This window comes from Rhinatrema bivittatum, chromosome 2, assembly GCF_901001135.1.
Source record: "Rhinatrema bivittatum chromosome 2, aRhiBiv1.1, whole genome shotgun sequence".
Lineage (NCBI taxonomy): Eukaryota > Metazoa > Chordata > Amphibia > Gymnophiona > Rhinatrematidae > Rhinatrema > Rhinatrema bivittatum.
The window spans coordinates 774271219-774292329 of record NC_042616.1 but is presented as its reverse complement, the minus strand read 5'-3'; positions in this window follow the sequence as shown (position 1 = coordinate 774292329).

Sequence of the window (21111 nt, the reverse complement as noted above, 5' to 3'; positions counted from 1 at the left end):
AATTTAAAAATTAAAATGAGTTGAGGTAGCTGAAGGAAGGAGGCCCTCAGCAACTAACTGTTTAAGCTGTCGCTGCTGCTCAGAGCCTCCCGAATGCTGGGCCATGGAGGTGATTTTTGAGATCAGATGAGGCATTGGCAGCCTTGGAGAAGTAGCTGCTGCATGAATGAGGCAGACCGAGGCATCGGGGTGCCTTAGGTAAGCCCCCTGTGCAATGCGTAGGTGAAGGCTGGGACCCTACTGACATAACTGATGACTTCAGTGGACCCTATGGCGCTGCCTCAGGCCAGTTTTAAAAGTTAAACAAAAGGCCAGGTTCCTGGGTACCTGCCAGGTTCCTGGGTAATTGCCAGGTTCTTGTGGCCTGGATTGGCCTCTGTTGGAAACAGGATGCTGGGCTTGATGGACCCTTGGTCTGACCCAGTATGGCAAACTCTTATGTTCTTAAATTTAAATTTCTAAAAATGGTGCAGCTCGGAATGGGATTCCTAGGGGAGGCTCCCTACTGAATTGCAAGTATCGGGAAGTACCTTGGCAAACCCAGAGCCATTGGGGAGAAAAAATGCATTAAAAATCTAAAATTTAATACATTTAAATATCATGCTGCTGGTGGTCATGAAAGGAGAGCATGGGGATCTGAACAAAACAACCAGCTGGTCTCAAAAATCTTAAAGTATAAATTTGACCCGATTTCCATAAAACACAGTTGGGGCTGAAATTTGCATTAAAAACCTCAGGAAATTTTAGAAAATGATAAGGAACATCCTAGTAGGTAATGGAGATCCTTGGCTAATTAATATTTTGGATGGAAATATTTCTATTTTTACACTGAGTGAATGGATGTCATTGGGGCTCTCCAGCCAGGTTTGTGGGTGTTTGAGTGATAGCAGGGCATTCTTGGATGGTGTCTGGTTGGAGATAATGAGTTTGGACCAGTTTGGGAGATGAACTGAAATCGATATTTGTTTTGTTTTGGTGGTTTTATTCATATTTATTCTGAGTTTTTGATGCTGGACCTAGTAAAAAAAAAAAAAAAAAAAAAAGATGTCTGTCAGCTGGGAGGGCAGGGAAACCTCAAAATTCAGAAGCTGTTACCATGGAAACACTGGGAATAGAATGTTTATCTGACGCTAAGATGTTAAGATGTTAGTGCAATTATACATCTTTTAGGGAAAGCACGATCATTTTTAATTCTTTAACTAGATTAGAGGACAATTTTGACATTTCCAAAATTATTTTTATCATTTCTGTACATGGGCTGGAGGGTTTTAATTTGGATTCATGGAGTCATATAGAAAATAAAGGCCGGACAATCACTATTTAGCCAATGACATCTTTGAAGGCAGGAATCTCACTGACAGTAAGGCAATGATAGTTTAGAAGACAAAGGAAGACATGTGCTGCAATTCAAAGACAGAGGAACTGTATTGCCTCTTTCCTCACTAAGGCCTCGACAATTGCCCCCAAAACACAAAAAGTTAGTGAGAAATGTTATATGCTAATGAGAAACCTGAAAAGGTAAACTGAGATCAGTGGAGAGCTGAAAATAAATGGAAGGTCCAATAAAACAAATCGGAAGGCGGTCCCACGTAGCCAACGCAAAAAACAACAAAGGGACTACCTTACACCATGGAAGATTTTATTAGAGGTGCCCGACTCGAAATGAGTTTCGCCAACAAGGCTGCATCAGGGGCTAAAAAGTTAAAAAACAATAAATATTTTTATATAAAAAGATTTTTTAAAACACTTCTGGTAACCCAAAATCTCTATCATAAAAAACATTTTTATACAATATATCAAAAGCATAGAGAGATACTTATTTCTATATTAAATGTTCATCATAAAGATGTAATAAATCCATTCAAACAAACTTTTCAGCGTTCTGTGCGATGTTTTTAGAAGTTTTTTGTGTGTAGTGACATTTGTCCCTTTCTAACTCTATAAAGTAGCTTCTATACCATCGATATTGGACATAGCTAGATCGCTAAGGTCTTCTAAATAATGGTTGCAGCATTTTTAAATATCCTGTCTTTTCAATTTTTAAAGCTTTGTATTTTACTAATTGATTTGACTGCATAGTTGACATATCCATCTGACAGACATATCATTATTCTTTATCTCTATTTTGGTCTGAATGATTATATAAGAGTGGAAGGGGTTCGGTAACGTTCTAATCGCAGTATTTAGTTCAAGATTAGTAAGGTTTGTTTTTTTTATATACTCTTTATCACTCTGCTGTCATTTAATCATCAAACTTCCCAGCGTTTGGCGTGATGCTTTTTGAAGCTTTTTTGTGTGTAGTGACATTTGTCCCTTTCTAACTCTATAAAGTAGTTTCTACACCATCGATATTGGACATAGCTAGATCGCTAAGGTTTTTTAACTAATGGTTGCAGCATTTTTAAATATCATGTCTTTTCAATTTTTAAAGCTTTGTATTTAACTAATTGATTTGACTGCATAGTTGACATATCCATCTGACAGACATATTATCATTCTTTCTCTATTTTGGTCTGAATGATTATATAAATAAACACATAGCGAATGATTCCACCTAGTCGCAGTACTAGTTAGTTTTTAACAGATGGCTGTATTGACTGTATTTCACTAGAATGAATGTTAAGAGTTAGAGGGGTCTTGTTGTTTTGTGAAGTACTCTTTTGTGGTTTCCAAATATCTTGAGATCAGCAATATATGTGTATATTAAAAAAAAATGTTATAAAGAATTTTTTATTAATAACTTTATTAATCTGTTATCAATTTGAACAAAAAGAAAAGATGTCATGTTCAGTATAAATTGTAATGAAAATCCCCCCCCCCCCCTTTTTTTTGGTACAAGAAGGTAGTGTCCTTTTTCCATACCCTCCTCTAGAGTGATGAGCATACATTATTAGTCTCATGAGGCCATACACTGTCATAATATAAATATTTGTATATTTTTTAATATTATTTATTTTTTAAGAACATGATTACATTTGTATAAACAACTTTCAATTGTGTTTTTGTCTAGTTTATTGCAACAATCAATTCACAGATTGGTATACTGACTCTTACTGTGGTGAGAGTATGCTTACAACATAAAGGTAATTATCTCCGTTCTCTACATATATATATGTGTCGCTGCATCGCATAAGTATGAGAAATTGATAAGTATATCTCTAAGATTCTGTTATACAATATAAAATGTTAGGATATGTATGTCATGAATGGATTTATTACATCTTTATGATGAACATTTAATATAGAAATAAGTATCTCTCTATGCTTTTGATATATTGTATAAAAATGTTTTTATGATAGAGATTTTGGGTTACCAGAAATGTTTTAAAAAATCTTTTTATATAAAAATATTTATTGTTTTTTAACTTTTTAGCCCCTGATGCAGCCTTGTTGGCGAAACTCAGTTCGAGTCGGGCACCTCTAATAAAATCTTCCATGGTGTAAGGTAGTCCCTTTGTTGTTTTTTGAGCTGAAAATAAATGTCAGCTGATTCACATTTTTTGGTAGCATGTTTAACTAATTGAATGAAAGAAAACTGGACAAAAGGGTATTAATCAGAGGTGTTAAAACTAAGAACCTCAGATTTTATGAATTAGAGGCATAAGATTAGTGTCAATAAGCCTTTCCCCACAATACGCTTTTTATAATAAATCCATATTTTATAAATAAAAAATCTTATTTGCTGCATAAACTGAAATTTGGACTTAAAAAAGTCAATGTTGGCATACCCAAAACAATTGCTCAAGAGTACTAATTGAATGACAAACAGGATTAGTCTTCATTTAAATTGCCTTATAAAACCAGCAGCTATATAATTTCATACCACAGGGCCAGATTCATTAAAGCTTTTCTCCCATTTGTGTCAATGGGAAAATCTCGGGGACGGTAACTTTTAAACAGCTGCGTGGATGCACTTGCACGTGCATATGTCGGCTCATGCCAAAGAATGCAGCCATTATATAACATACATGTGCAAGGCTGGCAGGTAGAGTAGGTGTACTAGGTGATCGCCTAGGGCACCGGAAGCGGGAGGGCTCAGGAAAGGAAGGAGAGGATGGCGTTTTTAAATGCAGAGAAGCAGCATGAAGGTTTGCAATCATGGCATGCATGGTAGATGATCAGGATGCTCTCTCTATACAAAAAAAGTAGCCTTTTATTTTGTTTGTGTCTGTTGTGAACATGTAAGAACATAAGAACATAAGAAAATGCCATACTGGGTCAGACCAAGGGTCCATCAAGCCCAGCATCCTGTCTCCAACAGTGGCCAATCCAGGCCATAAGAATCTGGCAAGTACCCAGAAACTAAGTCTATTCCATGTAACCATTGCTAATGGCAGTGGCTATTCTCTAAGTGAACTTAATAGCAAGTAATGGACTTCTCCTCCAAGAACTTATCCAATCCTTTTTTAAACACAGCTATACTAACTGCACTAACCACATCCTCTGGCAACAAATTCCAGAGTTTAACTGTGCGTTGAGTAAAAAAGAACTTTCTCCGATTAGTTTTAAATGTGCCCCATGCTAACTTCATGGAGTGCCCCCTAGTCTTTCTATTATCCGAAAGAGCATTGGGACCCTTACTTTTCAATATATTTATAAATGATCTGGAAAGAAATACGACGAGTGAGATAATCAAATTTTCAGATGACACAAAATTGTTCAGAGTAGTTAAATCAGAAGCAGATTGTGATAAATTGCAGGAAGACCTTGTGAGACTGGAAAATTGGGCATCCAAATGGCAGATGAAATTTAATGTGGATAAGTGCAAGGTGATGCATATAGGGAAAAATAACCCATGCTATAATTACACAATGTTGGGTTCCATATTAGGTGCTACAACCCAAGAAAGAGATCTAGGCTTCATAGTGGATAACACATTGAAATTGTTGGTTCAGTGTGCTGCGGCAGTCAAAAAAGCAAACAAAATGTTGGGAATTATTAGAAAGGGAATGGTGAATAAAACGGAAAATGTCATAATGCCTCTGTATCGCTCCATGGTGAGACCGCACCTTGAATACTGTGTACAATTCTGGTCACTGCATCTCAAAAAAGATATAATTGTGATGGAGAAGGTACAGAGAAGGGCTACCAAAATGATAAGGGGAATGGAACAGCTCCCCTATGAGGAAAGACTAAAGAGGTTAGGACTTTTCAGCTTGGAGAAGAGACGGCTGAGGGGGGATATGATAGAGATGTTTAAAATTATGAGAGGTCTAGAACGGGTAGATGTGAATCGGTTATTTACTCTTTCGGATAGTAGAAAGACTAGGGTGCACTCCATGAAGTTAGCATTGGGCACATTTAAAACTAATCGGAGAAAGTTCTTTTTTACTCAACGCACAATTAAACTCTGGAATTTGTTGCCAGAGGATGTGGTTAGTGCAGTTAGTATAGCCGTGTTTAAAAAAGGATTGGATACGTTCTTGGAGGAGATGTCCATTACCTGCTATTAGGTTCACTTAGAGAATAGCCACTGCCATTAGCAATGGTAACATGGAATGGACTTAGCTTTTGGGTAGTTGCAAGGTTCTTATGGCCTGGATTGGCCACTGTTCTATGTGATTGAATTCAAGACTCTGAACATTTTTTCTCATAGACGGCCACTAATAGTATCGCTGTAGAGTAGCCAGGATACGGGCTTGTCCTGGGTGGCCTGCTAACTTAGAGTCATGGGCCCAATTCAACAGCTTCTTCCTTAGAGACATTAGAACCACTGTTTTTCCTGTGGGAACCGAATGGATAGCGGCCAGCATTCACTTTTCAGGGTCAATGATGTGACTTGGTTCGTCTGGGACCTATTCTTCAAACACTAGCTTGATGGCAAGCAGTTCCTTATCGCTGATACCGTAATTCCTCTCTGCTGGAGAGAAGCGTCTTGAGAAGAATGAGCAGGGATGTAGAATGAGAGTATCACTGTGCTGGCTAAGTACAGCCCCAACACTGATGTCTGAGGCGTCCACCGTGACAATGAATGGCTTGTGAGGATCAGGGTGGCATAAACAGGGTTTCTGGAGGAAGGCCCTTTTGAGTAGTTGGAATGTAGAGATGGCCTCTGGAGACCAGTTTGAAGGGTTAGCCCCTTTTTTCGTCATAGCGGTGAGGGGAGCGGTCAAGGTAGAGTAGTCCTTGATAAAGGAGCGATAATAATTTGTAAAGCCAAGAAAGCGGCGTAGAGCCTTGATACCGGTGGGTTGAGGCCAGTCTTGTATGCTTCTTGTGTTCTGGGGATCCATCTGAAATCCCTTACTGGACACGATATACCCATCGAATGGAACAGCCTCTTGATGAAAGGCACACTTTTCAAGCTTGGCGTACAGGCAGTTATCCCAAAGCCGCTGTAGAACAGTCTTGACATCAGTTTGGTGAGTTTGCACATCACGGGAAAAAATGAGGATGTCATTTAGATAAATGACTACACATTGGTACAGTAGGTCATACAAAATGTCATTTATTATATTTTGAAATACGGCCAGGGCATTACAGAGGCCAAAAGGCATTTCCAAATATTCGAAGTGGCCATCTCAAGTATTAAAGGCCATTTTCCCCTCATCACCACGATGGATACGAACGAGATTGTAGGCGCCTTTTAGATCCAATTTTGTGATAATCTTCGCCCCCTGGAGCTGGTCAAATAATTCTGAAATTAACAGTAAGGGATACCGATCTTTGATGGTGATCTCATTCAGACCTCTGTAGTCAATGCAAGGGCGAAGGGATCCATCCTTCTTGCCAACAAAAAAGAATCCAGCTCCTGCCGGAGATTTGGAGGGTCTAATAAACCCTTTCTGCAGATTTTCTTGGTTATAAGCCGACATGGCCTCAGTTTCAGATAGGGAGAGTGGATAAACCCTTCCTCTGGGTGGTTCGGAATTGGGCTTTAAATTGATTGCATAGTCAAAGGGTCTGTGCGGTGGAAGCATATCTGCAGCTTGCTTTGAGAATACATCTTGAAAGGAAGCATATTGTGGTGGAAGACGAGGAGGAGCGGACGTAGTAGCCATATATGGCAGTGGAGTTATTTTTTTTAGACATCTGTTATCGCAATCAGGACCCCATTGAGATAGCTCCATAGATGACCAATTAAAATGAGGAGAGTGCTCTTGTAGCCAGGGTATGCCATGCACTATAGGATGGATGGCCTTTTCGAGAACCAGGAACGTGATGGTCTCTGTGTGCTAAGATCCCATGTGGAGGCAAACAGGCTGGGTCGTGTTCGTAACTTCTCCAAGCAAGGGTTCGCCGTGAATGGATGAGAGGAGGAGCAGTGTGGGTACTGGTTCAGTAGGAAGTCATAGGTGTTCAACCCATCTTTTGAGAATAAAGTTCCCACCTGCACCCGAGTCAACCAGGGCTTGATTGGTGAATTTGAGAGGCCCAGAGATGATGGAAACAGTGGAGGAGATGGAGCAGTTAGACCTAGGAAGAGTCCTCCAGCGGATCCTAGGTCAGCGTGTTTCCCGGACAGATACGGCAGGTTTGAACTGCATGGATGGTCTTTCCGCAATACATGAACAGACCCATCTTTTTATGAAAGCGCCTCTCTTTGGCAGTCAGATGACTACAGCCTAATTGCATAGGTTCATCTTCTTCTTCAGGGCTAGGTGCAGCTTGGACCAGAGTGGGCGGTAGACTCTGAACAGATACCACTGGATACAGGTTTCTTCAGAGGTTTTACCTCAGTTGAGCATTCGTGAATGCACCCAGCAATATCCATAAGTGAGCTTAACGTATCAGGTAACTCCCAGGCGGCCAGTTCATCTTTTATGCGGGAATTAAATCATCATAGAAATATAGCTCTTAGGCAACCTGAATCCCATAGGAGATTGGAAGACAGGGTCTTGAATTCAATCACGTAGTCTGGGAGTAGTTTAGTTCCCTGTTGTAGATCCAAGAGTGCCGAACCAGCAATAGACTGGGGAGCGGGGTCATCAAAAACTGACTTAAAGAGAGCCAGAAACCCAGGCAAGTCATTTAGGATTGGGTCATTGCATTCCCAAAGGGGTGAAGCCCAAGCCAGGGCTTTCCCATCCAACAGGGACAAAATGTAAGTAATCTTGCTAGTAGCAGTAGGAAAATAAGCTGGTTGTAGAGCAAAATGCATACAGCATTGATTGAGAAAGCCCCTACATAGCAGGGAGTCTCCTGTGAAATGCGTGGGAGCTGGTAGAGGACCTGTAGTTCGCCCAGTAACCACTGGGGGTGGTGCATTCTCACTGGAAATAGAAGAATCCTTCAGTCTGGAATTCAGCTGGTTAAAGGCGGTAGCCAAGGTGTCGAGAGATCTCTGTTGCTCAGTGATCTGTTGGCCAGGCCAGGGATGGCCTGCAAGGCTGAGAGCTGAGCCGGGTCTAACGAGTTAGCAATCTGTTATGTTCTGTGTGCCTTGAACTAGAAATGGGCTCCGCCCCTCCCCTCCTGACCAAGACTATGCCCCCCGGCTCGCCCCTTTTTCAGGGCCCGGCACTTTTGCACGTATTGGGCTTTACGCCCATGGCCAGGCCCTTTTGAAAATGTGCACTGTGGGGCGGATTTTAAAACGAGCGCGAATAGCCTACTTTTGTTTGCGCTCCAGGCGCAAACAAAAGTACGCTGGATTTTAGTAGATACGCGCGGAGCCGCGCGTATCCGCTAAAATCCTGGATCGGCGTGCGCAAGGCTATCGATTTCGTATAGCCGGCGCGCGCCGAGCCGCGCTGACTACCCCCGTTCCCTCCAAGGCCGCTCCGAAATCGGAGCGGCCTCGGAGGGAACTTTCCTTTGCCCTCCCCTCACCTTCCCCTCCCTTCCCCTACCTAACCCACCCGCCCGGCCTTGTCTAAACCCCCCCCTTACCTTTGTCGGGGGATTTACGCCTCCCGGAGGGAGGCGTAAATCCCCGCGCGCGAGCGGGCCTCCTGCGCGCCGGGCCGCGACCTGGGGGCGGGTACGGAGGGCGCGGCCACGCCCCCGGACCGCCCCGGGCCGTAGCCATGCCCCCGTACCCGCCCCCAAAACGCTGCCGACACGCCCCCGAAACGCCGCGACGACCGGGCCCGCCCCCCGACACGCCCCCCTCGGAGAACCCCGGGGCTTACGCGAGTCCCGGGGCTCTGCGCGCGCCGGGAGGCCTATGTAAAATAGGCCTCCCGGCGCGCAGGGCCCTGCTCGCGTAAATCCGCCCGGTTTTGGGCGGATTTACGCGAGCAGGGCTCTGAAAATCCGCCCCTGTGCGTGTAAGGCACGGCCATGGGCGTAATGTCCAATTTTTGTGAACAACGGCCTTTTAAAATCTGGCCTTTATCTCATAAAGTTTTTCTAAAATATTTATCTCTTTCATTCACTGACACTAATTCACCATGAGTCAGCTGCCATTACACTTAAAGTTAACTACTCTAAACCTTACCTTTGCTGTTTTTTTTATAACTAATCACTATTCATTCACATCCCCATTCATTCCTGAGAATGTACAATTGTTTCTGCCAGGTTTTAAAGTGTTTTGATAAACTTTTTCACTTTCAGAGAAACACTAGTGTAGCACTTCTACTCCATGTCACTTCAGCTCATCTCTCTCTCAGATTCTAAAAGTGCCACTGCCTTTCCCAGCTTCTCTACATTCGTACTCCATAACATCATCTTGTCTCAATTTTCCTTGTATTGGATGGCATTCCATTAGTAAGCATTAGCTAATGATGCTACACCTGCCACTTCATCAGTTGCTAGCAAAGCTGTTGCTATGCAACCCTTGGATATGGCTTCCGAATTGCCCTGGTTACCATGGTGATGCCTAAGGATGGATCATTGACTTTAGGGGTGGATGAATGCTACAGTCTTCTTGAAAAATGTTAATTTTCTCATTTATTTGACTCAAAAAGTATTTTTCCTAGCAGCAAAAATATTTCTCTGGTCAATCTAGTTTCCCTTATGCTACTAAAAGCCTTAAAAGGGGGCATAAGAAACGTATTGACGCTAACATTTCTCTTTTAAAAACTATTATTCTGACAATTCTTTCAATAGCTGGGTCAGGGTTCTTAGGCTATTGCAGTTCTCCTCTCACTGCCCAACTCCAGCTAGCATTCTCTCTCAGAGCCCCCACCATGATTGATACCCCAGGGCCACTACCACTAGTGATTCTTCTCTCACAGGCCATGGCTCTGCAACTCAGAACCCAAGTAATCAAATTTTTTTTATTAATTTATTTATTTATTTAGGGGTATCCTATTACATCAGTACTGAGGGATCCAGATGGGAAGAAGGCATTTCTACATGGGGGTGAATCAGTTCGATGAGGCAAATCTATGGGTGGAGTTGAGGATGTTAATGGAGTTTATATGGTGCTTACTCCTCCTACGTGATCTGACTTTATTTTTTTTTCAAGGCAAATACCTTATAACGACAGTTGATATTCCGCCAAAAAAAAATATAAATCTCCTGGAATGCATCTTCATCAGGCCAAAAACATCTGGGGTGAAATGTGACTTAAGAGATTCTCAGAAGCCAGGTTCTCAGAACAGTGGCTCTAAAATATCCCATAAACTGTTTTTGATATTCAATAAAATGGTTTTACGCTCCTCTGTTGTCATTCTCTAGAGCCAGTTTCTGGGATGTTTCCAAGCCGTGCCTGCAGCTGGTGCCCTATCTACTGTATTTGATAATCTTAGATTATGTGAGCTTCTATTGTTGAGCTATAATTCTTTTGCCCTCTGGCCTCAGCTTCTGTAAGCTGATTCTCTTGTGGTGTTTGTTATCTAAACCTTATCAGGTATTAATCAGTAATTTTCCAGATTTTACACAGTTTTTATATTTTGGCTAAAGAAATGACATGTTAGTAATGTCAACAGTAAACTTTACCTCGCTATGTCTTTTCTGACCTTTCATTTTCAGAAATAAAGGTCAACCAACGCCAACAAATAAAGGTCAGATGACATATTTTTATTGGACTACCCAATATACTTGTAACTATTTTTCCAGTGTTACACTTTCTTTGTTGGGACAGTGTAAAATGAAGCAATGAGATGTTGATTCCTGGGCACCAGTGGCTAACTCTTTGTAGCTTGGTTTAAATAACTAGATATGCCATTCTTATATAGCTATCAACGCAGTGGCAGATATAAAAATAATATGAGAAACATTTCTCCCTGTGATTGTATTCTGCTGGACTTTTTCCTTTTCTATTAGTGAATGAATTTTCGTTGGGTGCACTTTTGTTCTGTGCTGAGCCCTTCCAATGTGCAATCTGCAGGGGAGTTAGATTGTAGTGGCCTTTTATTTCCAGGAACAACCAAAAGTATTTACTCCTTTTTGTACAGTTCTATTTCAAAATATGAAGGTTGTAATACTCATATTATTTTGATATTTTGAGCATGAGTAGGTTGTTAGGGAATTGCCTTTTCCCCTCTGGTTGTCCCTCCTCTTTCTCTCTCCCCTCCTCAAGCTGCCCCATTCAGAGCGTATTAAGTAAGTTCCTTCTGATTTCTGATCAGGTAAGGTATGTTAATGACCTCCTCTTTCTTAAGCATAAAGATCACTGGAAATTGAGTTTTTATTCAATCTGCCCAAGTCTGGCTTATCTTTAGTTCTAACGAGAAACAAATATGGTGCCCCAATACCATTATAATCTGCCGTCTCTTGCCTGCAATAGGCATCAAATTGCATCAGCAAACAGCTTAAGAGATCAAATAATTTTACCAGAACTCCTCTAGAAAATGCCAGGTGTCAGAAAAAATGTTAACAAATATACTTCAAATCTTATCTGGGAATCGTTCAGCCATGCTCATAGGAAAATGCTCCCATTTACAACAACCCAGCATGGCCAATGCTTTGGCAAAACCCTTGCCTTCATCAGGAGCTACTTCAGTACATCTCTACAAAAAAATAAAACATACAATTTAGAAAACACTCAAAAAACACCACTAAACCAGCTCACACATCAATCTAATGCTTACCCCTCTCTCTATACATAACACTAGAACTCCAAGGCTTCAAAAATGGTGGTGCACTTAAAGAACACCAAAAGTTCAATTTCCCTTTAAAATCACATTCACCAATCAGTGCCCACTAAATAATCACTCAGCCAATCAAAAACTGGTAGCTATAACCTCAAAGTCTTAAAAGAAAATGAGGCCAATCAACCTCTTTATTCAGGCTACAGGATTGAACGGTGTCAAAATAATGAATCAACTTCTATTTATTTATGTAAGTCTTTTATATACCGTCATTCGTATGCACATCGTGCCGGTTTACATATAACATTTCTCCAATGTTACATATAACATTGGAGAAAAGGAGTTACATGGAGCTGGTTCAGGAACTTAAAACATTCAAGAGAAGAGAAACCGTAATATAAACTCCAAGAGAAAGAGCAATAAAGTAAAATTATATAAGAGATTGGCTATGGGGAAGTATTGTGGGGGTGGAACAATTTGTGAGAAAGCAAAAGGCAATGTAGCAGGCGTGACCAAGCGAGGGGGTGAAGGAGGAGCCAATTGCTGGGTTGTAAAGGTGATGGACTATGCTAGAGTAGGGGAGGGGCGTGGTGGATGAATGGGTGCAAAGGATTGGGCTGAAAAGAAAAACTTTTAGTGAAGTGGAAGGAGTTAGGGGTAAACATGTTTGAAGAGCCATTTAAGTTTTTTTTTTTAGTACATTGCACTTGTCTGAGGTCAGGAGGCATGGTATTCCAGGTTGATGGACCTGCAATCGATAGAGCACGTTCCTTAGTGCAACAAAGTAAACATAAATCAAAATCACCACCATGAGATCATTGATGTAAATGACCAAAACCAAAAATCTAAGGTATTGGAATGTATGGCACAAACTCAAGCAATATTCTACTAAAGGACCTTCCATTCTGTCCCACATAATAGAATTGCAGTGTTTGATTATTCTTATATGTGGTGCCCATTTCATTTTACCTATAAGCAACAACTGACAAGGACACCATATCACATAAATAACACTGGTGGCACACTATGAGGTAAATTTTCAAAAGTCCAACTCATGCATCATTTGGGGGAAGAGCAAAGAAGTTGGGCTTGGGAGCACAAACGTTTTTTAAAAGCACCCAGATAAGTGTGTGAATGTTGCAGGGTGCACATCTCAAACGTTTTCAGAAAGGGCTAGGGTGTGGGCATGGTATGGATAGGGCATGGGCTTTTCGGGGAGTGAACCTGGGATGTGCATGTAAATACTTATGCAACCCGGCACGCGCTGAGGTCCCCTGCCACATAACTTTACTTCTGCTATAGATGCCATGTAAGTTAAAATTTAAAGAAATCTAGGCAGATCTTTGGGGTTTTAAGGGTCGGGGCAACCTGGAGAGTTGGAGGACCTCTCTCTCAACTGGGCGAACTGGGGATAAACTGGTAAAACTGGGATTGGTATCGGCACATGCCCCTTTTAAAATCCTCTGATGTATGCAGGTAGAAGTGGGATTTGGTACACACATGTGCGTACCCACTTAAAATTTGGCACACATGCATGCAGCCAGGCTATTTTGTAACATGCGCACATATGCACATGTATGTTATAAAATAGCCATGCCCCTAGGTGCGGGCCGATTTATGTGCGCAAATATGCACAAGCGCGCTGTTAGAAACTTACTGTTCCACTGTGTGATTGCAAAACAAAATCACTTAAATAAAAAAGGAATAAACTACTGCCAGAAAAAGACTGATCATAGACTAACCACAGGGATAATGTCCTATTGTCTCTGATTCACTGATGTAGGCTGTACACATCATCACGAAACTCAGAGTGTACGATTCAGTCTCTCATATTTTGGTCTCTATGCAAAGCAAATTGCAGTCCAGAGTCAAAGACACTGTTGAACTGTAACACTCACTAATGTTTTAGGATACTTTGCTGTATCAGAAAAAAATGTGGAGAATATGAAAGCACACAGATCAGTCTGGCTTCTTCAGGACATAGAGAGGCCAGAATATCAACAATAAAATGACACCACAGAATTGTGTGGTAATAGACGGGTATGATGACAATCACACTTGCTCAAACTGGCAAATATATAAGTTGGCCTCATCAGGGGCCATTGTGGCACCCATGGCACCGCCCCTTAATCTGGTGGTAATCTGTGCCATGAAACATAAAAAAATTATCTTTGAGTGCCAAGGATGCCAATTCACAAATAAATGTTGACAGAATACGTCCCTCCCATAACCTGTGCCGTCAGGTAATGGAAAGAGCTGCATCTCGTGGCACATTAGTGTACAAACACATCACATCAATTGTGGCTATAGATAGATTACCAAGGGGGGACTGGTAAAACTTCTAGAGTCTGTATAACATCTGCTGAATCTCTCATATATGAGGGTAACTGTGGAATCACTGGAGCCAAAAATGTGTCCACAAAAACCAATAATGAGTCTAATAAAGAGCCACGTGTGGAGCCGATTAGTCAGCCTGGAGGTTTCTGCATTGTCTTGTGGACCTTCAGTAAAGGTTAAAGCACAGGCATGATAGGATGCTCTACCTTTAGAAAACTATACTCGTTCATTGTGATCCATGATTGTCGTAAAGCATTATCTAAAATAGCATCAATTCACAGTGTCAGCAGCAGTGTAGGATCTTCCGTTAGTGATAGATAAAAGGACACATCTGCTAGTTATCGAAGGATGGGGAAATAGCTCAGGGAGCTCAGGATGCAGTACTTTAGCAGGCTGCATGGCTGAATTCCTGTAGCTTGATTAGCAGGGTAAATGTTTTGCTCTTTCTTCCCCTTTGCTGTGCTTTATTACTTTGCATGTTTTAAAAAGTCCAGTATATGATCACTCACTGTGCTTTCCTGTGTAATCTGATGTTAGCTATTAAGAAGTTCCTTCTGACTTTTGATGAGATAACCAGCTAATAAAATCCTTCTGACTGTTGCTAAAGATTGACCTGTTGTTTGTGTGCTGTGCATGTGAAAAGTGCTGCTGGCTGAGCTGCATGAAACCATCTTTTGCACTGATCTGATAAAGTTAAAATATAAGAAGATTTGATAACAAAGATTTATTCGAAGCTAAGACCTTCCCATATTTCTAACAAAAACACAGAGAACAAAAAGCTGCAGCAGCATGCAAAGACACCTAACCACCTGATCTCAGCTAGAATACACTTGGAGGTCAATATTCAAAAAAAGCAAATACATACATTTAGGCACCTATTTTTGGCTGAATTTTTAAGTTTTCAAAGGGTTTCTCTGGTAAGTGTATTGGTGTTTTCCTCCTTAATAAATAATACAGTGTGATGGGAGTTATTCAGTCCTACAGGCCATTTTTGAGGGTTCAGGAAGTGGGGATTTGGCCAATAACTTTTTTGAAGTTAGGGAATAGAGGATTAGACACCTGCAGTGCTCAGTATGCTAGGCTTTTTTTTTCTAATATTCAAAAGCAAAGTGGGTGGCAGAGTTACCCAGATAATCTTATCTGAGTAAATAAAGCTGAATATATTTAGTGGGAGACTTACTTAGTTAAGTAGTGAATGTAATGGCAATTTTTAAATCAAGGGATCCAATGTGATCCTGGAAACTACAGACCAGTGAGCTTGACATCAGTGCTGGACAAAATGATGGAATGAGTGATTGTGAAGAACAGAATTATTAGGTAAATGGATAAGCCTGGCTGCAAATTCCCTAATACACGGACCGATACAATAAGGTGCGGTAGAAAGAGGTGCGTTAGTGCCGGACGCACCCGCGTTTACCGCTCGATACTGTATTTAAATGGCATGCAAATGCAAGCTGCGTCCAACGCGCGTCCATGAAGCGCAATCCATTTTACTGTATAGGCGCTATACAGCGCCTAAACAGTATCCTGGGTGCGCTGGTACCTGTCATTTCAAATGTCATTTCAAATGACATTTGAAATGACAGGTACCAGGAAGTGGATCCCAACTTTAAGCAAAAGAAAACCTAAAAACCTAAAATCCAACGAACCGGAAAAGCCACTCTTCAGATAGCGACTAATCCCATCCCCCAGCCCCCGCTTACCTGCCCTGGTCGCGTCCATGGGTGCCGGTCTCCGGGACAGCCCCAGTCCTCTCTCCCCACCTCCCAAAGCAAGGCACAGGGCGAAAAGTGACTCGACATGCTATTAAAGTATTGGGAATAAAGTGTAACAAAAGTTAACTTACTTTTTCTTACAGTACTCTCTGCCCTCCTCCGGAGGCGCGCACCGCGGCTCCCCTGCCTCCCGGGGGCAGCCGGCAGCGAAAGCGGCCCCCGCCGGCGGAGATGGATGAACGCACGCCCGTAGTGCAATTTGGGTGCTCAAGCCAGCAAAGGCGCATGAACGGGCGTGCGTGACATCACGGCGTTAGTTCATATGCTTTCGGTGCCTTGAGCGCCCGTCCCAAATTGACGGGCGCTCAAGCCAGCAAAGGCGCATGAACGGACGTGAGGGACGTCCCGGCGTTTGTTCATACGCTTTCGATGCCTTGAGCGCCCGTCCCAAATTTTACAGTAGCTGCATGTCATAACATTGCCTGTTCCCATTCTTGTATAGATGCACATTTTCATCTTTTCAATAATGGAGAATTAACCTTTTTGCCAAGGGTTTTAAAAATAAGGATGGGGTGTGGTCTGGGCAGAGCATGGGCATTTCGTGGCGTGAAGCTGCTATGTGCATGTAAATAGTAACGTGATCTGGCATGCACTGAGGCTCCCTGCCACGTAACTTTACTTCTGCTATGGGTGATGTATAAAATTAAAAAAATAAAGATAAAAAGACAGATTAGCAGAATTTTAAGGGTCTGAGATAACTGAGGGTAGTGAAGGTTATTAAAACAGGGGGGTTGGAAGTTTCTATATAACAGAACATGCAAACTCTCATAGAATCCTGTTCACCTTTTTACCATTTTGTTTCCTTTGTTAATTCCTCAGTCATATGGCAAAAGACACACATCAAACAAACTCACACCAATCACCGCTTATCAGCCACACCAGTGCCAATTTAAGCCCATATAGCTCAGTGATAGCAGTATCTCAGTACAATTCAGCCTTATTTGTCTCAATATCAATCATTATCACAATGTTGTAGACACTTTTTCCCACAAATGAAAATAACCCCTCAGTTTAATAAAGGAGTTGAAATTAGAAATATCTTTACTCCGCAATTTTACAGCAGCTGCATGTCAATACGTTGCCTGTTTGCATTCTTGTATAGATGCACATTTTCATCTTTTCAATAATGGAGAATTAACCTTTTTGCCAAGATTATAGAAACAGCAAGACATCTCTGCCCCCCAGCAGGTAATATAACATCTTTATCTAACAAGTGAAAATAGAGTAGTTTATCATTCCAAACTACAGGAACATCAAGCAAGCTCTCAAGAATCTTTACAACTGAGCTCCAAAAGGCCTGTAATTTATCACATTGCAGAAACATATGGCAAAGAAAGCCAGGCCAGTGCTTGAACTTCAGGCAAACATCTGAACTCCAAAGTTGCATTTGAACACCTTTTGTTTTGGTAATTTAGATGAATCTCCCATAAATTAGTTGGCAATAGAAGCCTATAAATTGCAGTAAATGTAGCAATAACTTCATCCTCCTCTACTAGGAATCCAAAATCTACACTCCATTAAGTCGAGCAGAAAATGTTTTCTAAGAGATACTGTTTCCATAAAGGTTTCTTCATCATCCTTGTGACAGAGTGCCCTATAGAAACCCTCAGTACACCTTAATAGACCGGTCCCAGATATCTGAGTCCAGTCCACCTCAATACAGAGCATTCTGGGAGTACGGTATCTCCTCTAAGCACGGATAAAGTGTAGGCTCAGAGGAGAGCAAGTCAGGCCCTGGGGAGAAGGAGAAGGCACCTCCTTAATCATAACTGACCTGCTGAGGTTCTTTTGCTGCCATACTGCAAGGAAAGCAGAATTGTATTCCATTTGGTGTGTAAAGAATAAACATGCAAGAATGAAAACTGGAGTCCAGCCATAGACTTCTTGTGCTCTGCGATATATTGTGTCAGGTCAGAGATTTTCTGCACTAAGCGATTACACAGGCAGAAATCCAAGCCGCCTAGAAATGTCTGAAAATAGAAGTTGAAAGGTCTGCACTGGCAGGAACTCCACTTCCCTAAAGAGAGAGGGGGAATTTTTTTGGACAAAGTATTTTCTCTAAGTATCACACAAAGAAACACTTGCATAAAGTTTACATAAAAGGAGAAAAAAACTGCAGCAGTATTTTTCCTTTCCTGGGGCCTCACGCAACCACATCCATTTTGGCAACAAGCCAAGGGGGCCTGAACATTCAGGAGTCAAGCAGTGTGTATCAGCTAGAAAGGCCAGCAGGTTTTTTTTTGTTTTCCTATCCCTGGTGAGATATGTACAGGGGTTCATTTCCTGGGGAAAAAGAAAGAGAAGCCAGAGGGCTTTAGTAAAGTTCACAGTTATGGAGTATGATGACTTAGAAGTACTCCAGGCCTAAGAGGAAGTGCTGAGAGAAAGTGTGAAGCCACTCCTAGATGTCATAGATGCTCAGAGAGAGAATTGGCTGAGTCAGGAATGGCTAACTATAGAGAACTGGAGTTAAGAATGGACACAGATGGTAGCTGAAATATGGGGGTTGTCTGCAGATTTGGTTCAAGAGCTAAATGAGGTATTGTAGTGCGCTATTGAGGAACCAAGGAGCACTGTTGCAGTTGGAGACACTGCCGTAATCCAAGAACCAGGGACTGTGGAAAGCCTGGAGAGATAGCCTGAGGAGCCCAGCTTGGTCAAGGATGACCTGGGAATTCTCAGAGACTGGTCTGAAGATGGTACTGTCACAGAGGTTGGCAAAGCATCAAGAGAGCCAGAGATGACCAACACTGACCAGGACCAACCCAACAAATCTGGAGAAGCCCAAAGGGCCAACTCCAGTCTGGAAAGTTCAGGAAGTCCTGGAAACTGTGGGGATGGTCCCCAGTTTGGAAATGGTGGCAGCTAGGTATATGGAGAATGAGCAGTGGTGGATGAGCAAAATTCATTTCCCCACTGCAATACTGATAAATTAGAAAAGAAAGAACACCCATGGGGCTTGGACCTACAGGTTTGTGTGTATTACAGAGAGAGTCCAGAGACTACTCTACTGGAATGGGTAGCAGAGTAGAACCCAGAAGGCCAGGAGCAGGACCTCTGGAGAACAAAAGGAGAATACAGAATATCTGTGAATAGACTCATGGTGAGCCAGACAGTAAGGATTTCCTTTGAAGAATGGGAGTCCCATGCAATGTTGCAAAAAGGAGAGCAGCACCTTTCTAGTATGACTATCTCATTCACCAAGAGAACAGTGGCACAGGAAGCTGATTGGATAAAGATAGAAGATAGAGGATATGGTTAGTGCAGTTAGTATAGCTGTGTTTAAAAAAGGATTGCTTAAGTTCTTGGAGGAGAAGTCCATTACCTGCTATTAAGTTCACTTAGAGAATAGCCACTGCCATTAGCAATGGTAACATGGAATAGACTTTGCTTTTGGGTTCTTGCCAGGTTCTTATGGCCTGGATTGGCCACTGTTGGAAACAGGATGCTGGGCTTGATGGACCCAGTATGGCATGTTCTTATGTTCTTATGTTCTTAGGTTAATACTGAGACACTAGTGGAGGTCGGGAATCCAGAGGCCCAGCAGATGGAGAAGAAGCCAGACCAGTTTTTGGAAAAATGGCCCGCTACCTGCCAGTGAGAGGAAGAGACATAGAAAGCCAGGACTGGTAGAGAAATGGAGTTCTGGGAAATCTAGCCCAGAGAGGTGAAGAAGCCAGTTGAGACTGGTAAAATGGACATTCTGGGAAACTGGATTCTGGGGTGAACCAGGATGGGTCACCCAGAAAATCAAGCAGGTTTGAGGGGTGGTAAGGTAGCTTCATGAAGGTTGGGGGAGGAGTACCTCGATAGAGGAGGAAGTTACTTTTTCAAAGAGAATCCCCAGCAGGTAAAGTGTGGGATACTCTATGATTTATAACCCGGTATCCTAGAGCAGGCAGGGCTGAGAATTGGAAAGAAGTTGTCCTGGGTTGAGAGAAGATCCAAGACTAAGCATACTGGGGTCCTATGAAGGATCTTAGCCCTAGTAGGAGCAGTCACTCAATTGGGTAACACTGAACTGAGGGAAAGTGTATGTGACAATATGCCTATATACCTTCTGGGAGCAGGGGGTCTCCTCTAAGCATGGATAAAGCATAGGTAAGTCAGACCCTCTAGAGAAGGAGAAGGCAGCTCCTTAAACATAACTGGCCTATTGAACTTCTTTTGTTGACATATTGCAAGGTAAGCAGTCTTGTATTCTGTATGGCAGCGCCTGGAAGAGGAAGTGATGTTTACCGGGCACGCCGGAAGAAGAAAAGGCCATACATGCATGCTGCTACTGCAGAAATTGCATCCCAAGGCTCTCCCCGCCCTGCTACACTCAGCAGTTTGCCTGTGCGGCTACCATCGCGGCACAGAGCAGTCAGCTGAGAATGTGGCCGCCGGGATTTCCTGCCACGCGGCTGTTGGGGAAAGCCGTCCATCAGCTGCCTGAACACAGAGCTGAAGATCGATGCTGGCTGGTCACTTTGCCAGGGGTGGCAGGAGTATGGTGCCGCTGCCCCTCCCCCCGGGCCTGGCTCTGACCTCCCCGCAATACCAGCAAGAAAACCAAAATAATAATAAAATGCAAAAAAATAAAAGGCTGGGGTGGGGAGAAGAAAAAGCATAGAATTACATTCTAGGCTGACTGCTCTGTGCCCTGATAGCAGCACAAGCAATCAGCTGAGTGCTGCCTTCTTACTACTGCGGGGCGGGGAAGTCATTCCTGCTGCAGTTTCTAGCCTGTCAGGACTCTGCTTTTAATAGCAGCATACCGGCTACCTTGTGCTATAGCTGCCATGTGTGCTGTGGGTGGGGGTGGGGGTGAGTGAGTGAGACAGAGAGAGAGAGAGAGCCAGCATGTGTGTAAGTGATTGAGAGAATGTGTGTGTGTGTGTGTGTGTGTGTGTGTGTGTGTGTGTGTGTGTGTGTGTGTGTGTGTGTGTGTGACCTCTGCATACCCATCTAACAAGTCTAGAACCTTGAGGTAACTAAGAATTGCCACCAGGCTATAACCCCAGTTCCCTCCTCCTCCAGAAGGGAAGAAAACATATCCAACCATACTTATAGAAATACCAGTGTGGCAGCATAGT